This window comes from Ovis aries, chromosome 11 (assembly GCF_016772045.2).
Source record: "Ovis aries strain OAR_USU_Benz2616 breed Rambouillet chromosome 11, ARS-UI_Ramb_v3.0, whole genome shotgun sequence".
Classification (NCBI taxonomy): Eukaryota; Metazoa; Chordata; class Mammalia; order Artiodactyla; family Bovidae; genus Ovis; species Ovis aries.
The window spans coordinates 26,224,359-26,232,922 of record NC_056064.1 but is presented as its reverse complement, the minus strand read 5'-3'; the positions used below and the strand labels follow the sequence as shown (position 1 = coordinate 26,232,922).

General features: G+C 45.1%; 1 protein-coding gene and 1 long non-coding RNA gene across 8 annotated transcripts in view; one reads left to right on the top strand and one right to left on the bottom strand.

The window, feature by feature from the left end:
* Window positions 1-1,614: 1,614 nt before the first annotated feature.
* Window positions 1,615-2,964, bottom strand: LOC132657405 (uncharacterized). The gene is made up of 2 exons (XR_009595529.1): window positions 2,823-2,964; window positions 1,615-2,550 (listed from the first exon to the last, which is right to left on the bottom strand). It is a non-coding gene; the product is annotated as an uncharacterized LOC132657405 (long non-coding RNA).
* A 315-nt stretch (window positions 2,965-3,279) lies between these two features.
* Window positions 3,280-8,564, top strand: part of ZFP3 (ZFP3 zinc finger protein) — a 102,624-nt gene continuing 97,339 nt past the window's right edge. For all 7 annotated transcript variants that reach the window (XR_009595527.1, XR_009595526.1, XR_006061149.2 and 4 more), the window contains exon 1: window positions 3,280-3,365. The gene's annotated coding sequence lies outside the window, so the exon portion shown is untranslated. The remainder of the gene's footprint in view (window positions 3,366-8,564) is intronic.

Genomic DNA, 8,564 nt, shown 5'->3' with positions numbered 1-8,564 from the left:
AGAAGAGCTATTTACAGGAAGAGAAAGCTACCAAGCCAGTGTCCCTGTGTTAGGTCAGGCCCTGGCCCGGGATTATTGACTGGGAGAAAAGGGTTTTGAAAACTAGGAAGGTTTTCCAAGGTGGGTGCTTTTGGTCATTTCTTCAAGAATCCTGACAAAGACTTACATTTACAATGTTATTTAAATCTCAGGGGACACTGAGTGCTGTGTTGAACAGTTTGGTGGTAGCTTGGAATGTTGTCCATAGAGGATAGAAAATATAATTATGATCGGTACTAGGTCGAAATCAGAGTTGTAAGCTACTCTGAGAAGTGGCACGGTTTTGAAGTCAAAGAGAGGAGAGTGGCCAGTACTGGCAGCCCTTCTCCCCACATCTCCTATAGAGAGAAGAGAAGGGACAAGGGTGAGCAAGAATCATATGCCTTTTATTTTCCATATTCCTATCTCTGTGTGAATTCAAGAGGTGGCTGACATTCCCGGCTGCCATTTTTTTTCAAGAGGAGCAACACTGCTCATACTTACATATAAGAAGCAATTCCATGGACGTCCTGAACCTGTTAGGAGACTGTGAAACAGCAGCCCCTACCCAGTCATACACATCCTCATACACTCTTGAGAATGGCTATTTGTGGACCATATGCCTTGGCTTCTTCCCTTGGTAGGTCCCTGTTGCTCCAGATGGCTTCTAAATTGGCTAGTGTAGTGAAGCAGATAGGCAGGGGAGTAGCTAGGAGGATACAACTTATCCTTTTCCTGTTTAACCCACATACTGGGGCTGATCAAATGAAACACTGTTAACATCTGGCTAGCAAAGTAATGCTCAAAATTCTCCAAGCCAGGCTTCAATAGTATGTGAACTGTGAAATTCCAGATGTTCAAGGTGGATTTAGAAAAGGCAGCAGAACCAGAGATCAAATTACCAACATCCATTGGATCATCAAAAAAGCAAGAGAGTTCCAGAAAAACATCTACTTCTACTTTATTGACTATGCCAAAGTCTTTGACTGTGTGAAGTGAAGTGAAGTTGCTCAGTCGTGTCTGACTCTTTGCAACCCCATGGACAGTAGCCAACCAGGCTCCTCCATCCATGGGATTTTCCAGGCAAGAGTACTGGAGTGGGTTGCCATTTCCTTCTCCAGAGGATCTTCCCAACCCAGGGAAGATTGACTGTGTAGATCACAACCAACTGGAAAATTCTTAAAGATATGGGAATGTCAGACCACCTGACAGGCCTCCTGAGAAATCTGTATGGAGGTCAAGAAGCACAGTTAGAACTGGTCATGGAACAACAGACTGGTTCCAAATTGGGAAAGGAGTATGTCAAGGCTGTATGTTGTCACCCTGCTTATTTAACTTATATGCAGAGTGTATGATGCGAAATGCCTGGCTGGATGAAGCACAAGCTGGAATCAAGATTGCTGGGAGAAATATCAATAACTTTAGATACACAGACGGCATCACCCTCATGGCAGAAAGTGAAGAAGAACTAAAGAGCCTCTTGATGAAAGTGAAAGAGTAAAGTGAAAAAGTTGGCTTGAAACTCAACATTCAGAAAACCAAGATCATGGCATCTAGTCCCATCACTTCATGGCAAATAGATGGAGAAACAATGGAAACAGTGAAAGACTTTATTTTCTTGGACTCCAAAATCACTGCAGATGGTGACTGCAGCCATGAAAATAAGAGACGCTTGCTCCTTGGAAGAAAAGCTATGACCAACCTAGACAGCATATTAGAAAGCAGAGACATTACTTTGCCTTCAAAGTTCCAAAGCTATGCTTTTTCCAGTAGTCATGTATGGATGTGAGAGTTGGACTATAAACACAGCTGAGCGCCGAAGAACTGATGCTTTTGAACTGTGGTATTGGAGAAGACTCTTGAGAGTTCCTTAGACTGCAAGGAGATCCAGCCAGACCATTCTAAAGGAAATCAGTCCTGAATATTCATTGGAATGACTGATGCTGAAGCTGAAACTCCAACACTTTGGCTACCTGATGCGAAGAGCTGACTCATTTGAAAAGACCCTGATGCTGGGAATGATTGAAGGCTGGAAGGAGAAGGGGATGACAGAGGATGAGATGGTTGGATGGCATCACCAACTCAATGGACACAAGCTTGAGTAAGCTCTGGGAGTTGCTGATGGACAGGGAAGCCTGGCGTGCTGCAGTCCATGGGGTCACAAAGAGTCAGACAAGACTGAGTGACTGAACTGAACGTCTGGACCAGTGACACCCAAATTTTAGACTGCATCAGAACTCCCGAAGGGCTTGTTAAAACACAGATTGTTGAGCTCTAACCTCAGTTTCTGATTCAGGAGATCTGTGGGTGGGGTCTGAGAGTTTGCATTTCTAACCATCATTCCAGCTGCTGCAGATTCAGACACCACACTTTTGAAAGATTTTTTTTGGCTGTGCTGGGTCTTCCATTGGTGCATGGGCTTTTCTCTAGTTGTGGTGATGGGGCTACTCTCCAGTTGTTGTACTCCAGCTTCTCATTGTGGTAGCTTCTCTTGTTGCAGAGCAGAGGCTCTGGAGCTCGCGGCTTCCATAGCTGTGGCGGAGAAAGTAACAAGTACACAGGTGCTGAGTTAAGAACTATTAAGCTATTCAAGAAATAAGGAAGTTAAGTTATGGTAGAATGCTGTTCCCACTGCCTGAACCGCTGTCCCCTTCACTCTTAACCCCGGTAATTCCCAGTCAACCTTCAGATTTCAGCCTAAACATCACTCCCTCCAGTAACCCCTCCTTGACCTCAAGAGTGGGTCTCCCTTTGCCCCCAGCAGGTGACTGGCCTGTTCCTAGGATGTAGGGGTCTGTGTTTACCAGATTCGTGAAGTCGCGAAAGGAGTGACGGATAAGGGATGCAGATGGGGAAGTTAAGGACACAGTCTCTGCTCGGGGAGAAAGTGAAGCCAACTTTCAATTTCTTGAGCCCAGATCAATGCTTGGGGAGCGACATCAGCGTGCAGAGCGGCCGGTTCCAGGGCGGAAGTGCATCCCTGGAGCCGTTCTAGGAAACTCGGAGGACCCAGCTTGTCGGTGATCCTCGGACAGAAGTGGGCATTGCCAAGCGCAAAAGGCCACTTCAGGGAGCTGGTGTGGGAGGCAGCGGCGAGGTGGGGCTCGTGTGAGGGCGAGAACCGGGTCAAAGGAAGCCTGGAAAAGGTGAGGAGTCGCCCGCCAGCCGACCACCTGTTCCTCCCGGGAGTGCGGCGCGTGCCGATTGGCTGGAGTGCTGCCTGGGTACCGGAAGTGGCCGATGCCCGTCGCCCGTGAAACCAAGACAACAGCTGCGGGTTCTGAGCGAGCGGGCGGAGAAGCTTGGGGAGCCCGACAGGAGCGAGTGTGGGGCGGTAGCTGCTTGAGGTGAGACCTCATCCCGTCCCGGCGGGGGGCGGAGGGCACTGGGCTCCTGAACCCCTGGCCCAGGAGCCCCGCGGAAACTCGACGTCTAGGCCCCTACCAGATCCGGGTTCGATATATGACCTTGGACGTTATGGTCCCCCAAGCCCCCACCGGGTCCCCACCTGCACAAACCCTGGACGCGGCCAGGGCCCGTCTTCGCCCTGGTTCCCTGCCTGTCAGTCGCTAGACGGGAGCAGCAGGGACACCCCCTTCCTCGGTCCAGACTTGGGGGCCGATGGGAGCTGTGGTTTCCTCAGATGGTCCATCCCCAAGTAAACTGCGGGGACGAAATGGCGGGCAGTGTCAAAAACTCCAGGCCTCCTGGCAGCTTGTGCCCAGAGCCGGCAGACGGGATATTGGCATAGGAAGGTTAGTTATGGAAAGGAGGTAGGTTTGAGCACAGGGTTAATAGAGCCTTACTGATTGTGGGAACAGGGAGACAACAGAGGAAAAGTAGATAACAGTGCTTTAAAGGAGCTTCTTTTTACAGCTAGTTACTGACAGCAGCAATGTGTCAGACCCCCATCTAGGCTCTTGAGATACAGAAATGAGTGAAATACCCAGTTCTTCCTCCTGGGTACCACAGATTCCTTGTGTAGACAAGACATGTACACAAATTCCTTGTGTGTTTACCAGGTACCCAAAATATGTTAGCCACTGGGAATGTCAAGATGAATAGAACGTCCTTGCTTATGGTCTAAAGAAGGAAACAGATGACTTAGCCTATCCCTGGAGATTCCGACTCTAAGAGATCTGAGGTGGGACCTGGAAGTTAGTGTTTTCAGAGGTTTTTCTAGTTGACTTTTCTGCATCTAACCTAATCCCAGGCCAAGAATCATTAAGTATCGTTCATTAAACAAACACACAAAAACCTTCCTGCTATGATTGCAAGCCCACTGAAGAATTTTTTGAGTTTTATGTGGCTCCTCATGTAGGCAGTATGGTCCTTTAAAAGTTTCATTTCTCGTGGTTAATAAGTTGGTGGATATTTGGTTTATGCATCATTATTTTGTGAATGAGGATTTCTGAGTGCATTAAAAGAAATACAGATCTGCAGAGTTGAAAACTCTGTTCTGAACTTTGGAGACCCAGCAGATGCTGGTCATCCCCCGAACTGAGAACTAAAAGTGCTGAGCCTGCTCCTGAGATGGCATGTCCATCTTCTCTCTCTCCAGGAAAAACTCATTTTAAATTTAGAAAAGTGAAGAATTGAGAAACATAGGAAATTATGTTTGGAAATTTGAATTTGTGCTATGAGTAGTGGAGTGTTTCCACATGAGGACAAGGTCTAATGTGTATCTGTACCTCTGGGGAAATCATTCAAAAGGAGGATGGCTTTGGGACTTCCCCGGCAGTTCAGTGGTTAAGACTCCTCACTTCCACTACAGGGTCCATGGGTTCAGTTCTGGTTGGAAACTAAGATCCTACATGCCTCCAAATGTGGCCAAAAGAAAAAAAAAAAAGAAAGATGGTTTTATTTATACATAAGAAGGTGTCTATAAAGAAGGTGTCTAAAAACAATATTTAACAAGTGGCATTAATATTGTGGCACTGGTGGAATGCAAAGTAAAAATAATCAGAGGGGGCAAAATTTAATTGGGAAGACTTTCTGGGTTAGAATTTTGAACCAGTGTTGAAGTTGGGGATAGATATACATGCCTAACTTCTATGTCTTGTATCTTGTTTTTCTGTGAACACATGATTTTCCATATGGTGTGAGACAGATGTGAGTTTTATGAATGCTGATTTTGTAAGGAGCTAGATGATAGAAAAGAAGTAACTATAGGAGAGATGGTGGTGAAAAGGAAAAAGGCCAGAGAGGGGTCAGAAGTAGACAGGGACTGAAATACCAGCTTGTGGAACTTGTTCTTGGATGAGCATTAGAGAGAAATTTATTTAAGACAGCACTTCCTAACTCAAATAGTACCATGGTTGAAGAAGAGAGCTAAATTCTCTATGATGAATTCTTACAGTTATATAGGTACACATTATTTATAATTTTCAAAAACTTCAATGGAAAGGGGAAATCCAGGTTTTGAGTGTCTGCCTTTTTTCCATGGGATAATTAGAGAAGGCACTGAGTGGGGGAAAGTTGAAGAAGATTCCAGTTCATTTTTAGGGGTAGCAGAAAGAGCTTCCAAGACTTTAGGATTCCAGTAGGAGATCAGGTTCCTTCTAGGTGTCAGGAGAGGGAGCTGACCAGGGTTGCACCCTTGAGTGACTCCGGAGGCCTCAGGGTATGATCCTGTGGATGACTGGAGACTGGGCAGAGAAAAAGGGCAGTACAAAGGGCACCCTCAAAATCCCCCCTTTCCCCTTCCTCAGTCTCTCCTGCCTCTGAGAATCTTCATTTCTTCACTAATCTCATCTTTTTTTCCCTCTTAAGCTTTCTCTCTACTGGCACCATCCTTTCTAACATAAGCATATTCAACTCTCTCCCATTGGAGAAAATCCTTCTTTGATTTTCTTTGGCCCTTTGCACTAGTGCCCATCTTTGTCCTCTCCTTTCATCTAAAATTTCTGAAAGAAGCAGCAAATTTGCTAATCAGTCCACTGCCACCTAGTTTCTGCTGCTGTCATTCCACTGGCTCTGTTCTCTCATGTTATCTGTAACTACTCAGCAGGTGTTCTCCAGCTCTTATCCTACTGGATCTATCAGCTGCGTGTGATGCTTTGTTGTTCCCTCTGCCGTGGCCTTGGTGACCTCTATGCCTCTGTATTCTGGTACTTCTACTTCACTAACCCTTCTTTCTCTTCCTGGAGGGCTTATATTCCTCTCATTACCCCTTTATCATTAGGGTCCTAACAGGAAACAGGTACTTTGCTCAAATTAGGATAATTTGAGTAGGGTTTATTTGCAAAGAAGTTAGTTGTAAAAGGTGTGGGTGTGGGAAGGGTGTTGAGGAACCTGGGACTGGCAATAGCAGAGTAGTCACCAGCCCTAGACCAGAAGAGATAAGAGGTAGGAGAGGTTCTGGAACCCATATAAGACAGTTGGGTAGGACAGACTTCTTGAGATGAGTAATGAACTTCAGTTGAAGGGCACCAGGAGCTCAAGGAGACCTCATAGGAAGGAACCAGGAGGATAAATACTCTGACCTCACTCTCCTCCCTCCTTTGAGCCTCCTGTTGGGGCTCCCCATTGGTAAAACACAACTGTTGGCCTGTTGGTGAGTGCTGTGTAGGTTAGCCTTCTGGGGCAGAGAGCAGGGTGGAGAAAAGTTGAAGGATCTGGAGTGAACATGGAATTTAACTGGAGTAGTCTTGAATGTTGGCTTTGACTTTCTAGGTTTCTGTCTTCAGTATCTGACAGTTCTCACACTGTATTCATTACTGCCTATGCTGAGTACTGTCAAGTCTGTATCTCTCTTCTTGACTGCTATAAGCTTTAGACCAATATATTTTGGCTGATTCTTTGATACTTCAGTATGGATGTGTTGAAACTCATCTTGTCCAAGTCAGAGCTCACTTGTCATCTGCCCTCCTAAACTAGCTATTCCTCAATATTCCCAACCTTGGTGGTACCACTATCCATCTAATTATACCTACCTCATGCGTGTATTCAATCATACTCCAAGTCTTAGAGGATTTGTTCTCTCAAACATTTCTCTAGTCTGTTTCCTCTTCATTCACACTACTGCTGTTACCCTTGCTAAATCTCTGGGGCCATTGTATCTGTTAGTAGCAAGTTTGACTTCATAAATAAAAAAACCATAATGACTTAAGCAAGGAAAAACCTCATTTCTCTCTTAGATAAAAGAAATCCAGAGGCAGGCATTCCAGGGCTGGTCTGGCAGCTTCACAGAGTCACCAGGGACCCAGGGTCCTTCCTGCTCTGGTCCAGGGCGTGCTAGTGAATGCATGGTCTGAGGTGGCACGTCCAGTTGTCATCTAATGCCCCAGGCACAGCCCCAAGGAGGGTGAAGAAATGTATCCCCTTACCTTTAAGTAGATATCCCAGAAGTCCCTTGTGCTTTCATTTGCATTTTACTGTCTCATTGGCCAGAAGTTGGTGATGTCACAAAATCTAGCTGCAAAGAAGGCTAGAGAATACATTTCCTTAAATAGCCTTGTTGCTACAACAGTAAATTCATTATTCTGTTGTTGATGAGGTGAGGAAGAGGGAAGATTGGGATAGACAACTAAAAATCCTTGCCATGGCGTTTTAGAAATCTTTTTAAAAATACAGGCTTTAGACTTATAAAAGTGCTAAGAAAATTACATAAAGGGACCAATTATAATACTCATAAGTAAAATAACATTGCAAACATATATATAATAACAACCAGTTAGAAAATATAAGAAAAACTCACTAAAAGAGAAGACATACAGAGATGTGATAGATATAAAAGCATCAGGGTAGGTTTGGAAATTTTACAAAATTATACTAAAATTCATTTGGAAAAATAGAATAGACAGGAAGTTTTTGTAAAAGAAGACAATAAGAGAGAACTTTCTCTAACATATTAAAACGTTTTAAGCTATAGTAGGTTGAACAGTTTGGTATTCGAGAAGGAATAGACTGATCAGGAGAACTGAAAGGAGTCTGGAAGTGGACCCAGATATATATATGGAATTTTAGACTGTGGTATAGGAGGCATTTCAAATTAGTAGGGAAAATTAGGTATTGATACAGTGTAGTAACCATCTGGAGAAAATTAAGCTAGAACCTTACTTCATCCAAATACAAGGGAGTCAAGCGTGGTTCCTTCTGGGCCCATTGTAGCTAAGTCATGTTAACCTTCTGAATGGGTGACCCTCGACAACATATACCATCCCCTATTCTGTAGAACTCGTGAGCACCACAGCACTGGGCTAAAGATAGCTCTTCTTGCTACTCATTTCTGGTTCAGTTCAGTTCAGTCGCTCAGTCGTGTCCGACTCTTTGTGACCCCATGAATCGCAGCACGCCAGGCCTCCCTGTCCATCACCAACTCCCAGAGTTCACTCAGACTCACGTCCATCAAGTCAGTGATGCTATCCAGCCATCTCATCGTCTGTCATCCCCTTCTCCTCCTGCCCCCAATCCCTCCCAGCATCAGAGTCTTCTGCAATGAGTCAACTCTTCGCATGAGGAGGCCAAAGTACTGGAGTTTCAGCTTTAGCATCATTCCTTCCAAAGAAATCCCAGGGCTGATCTCCTTCAGAATGGACTGGTTG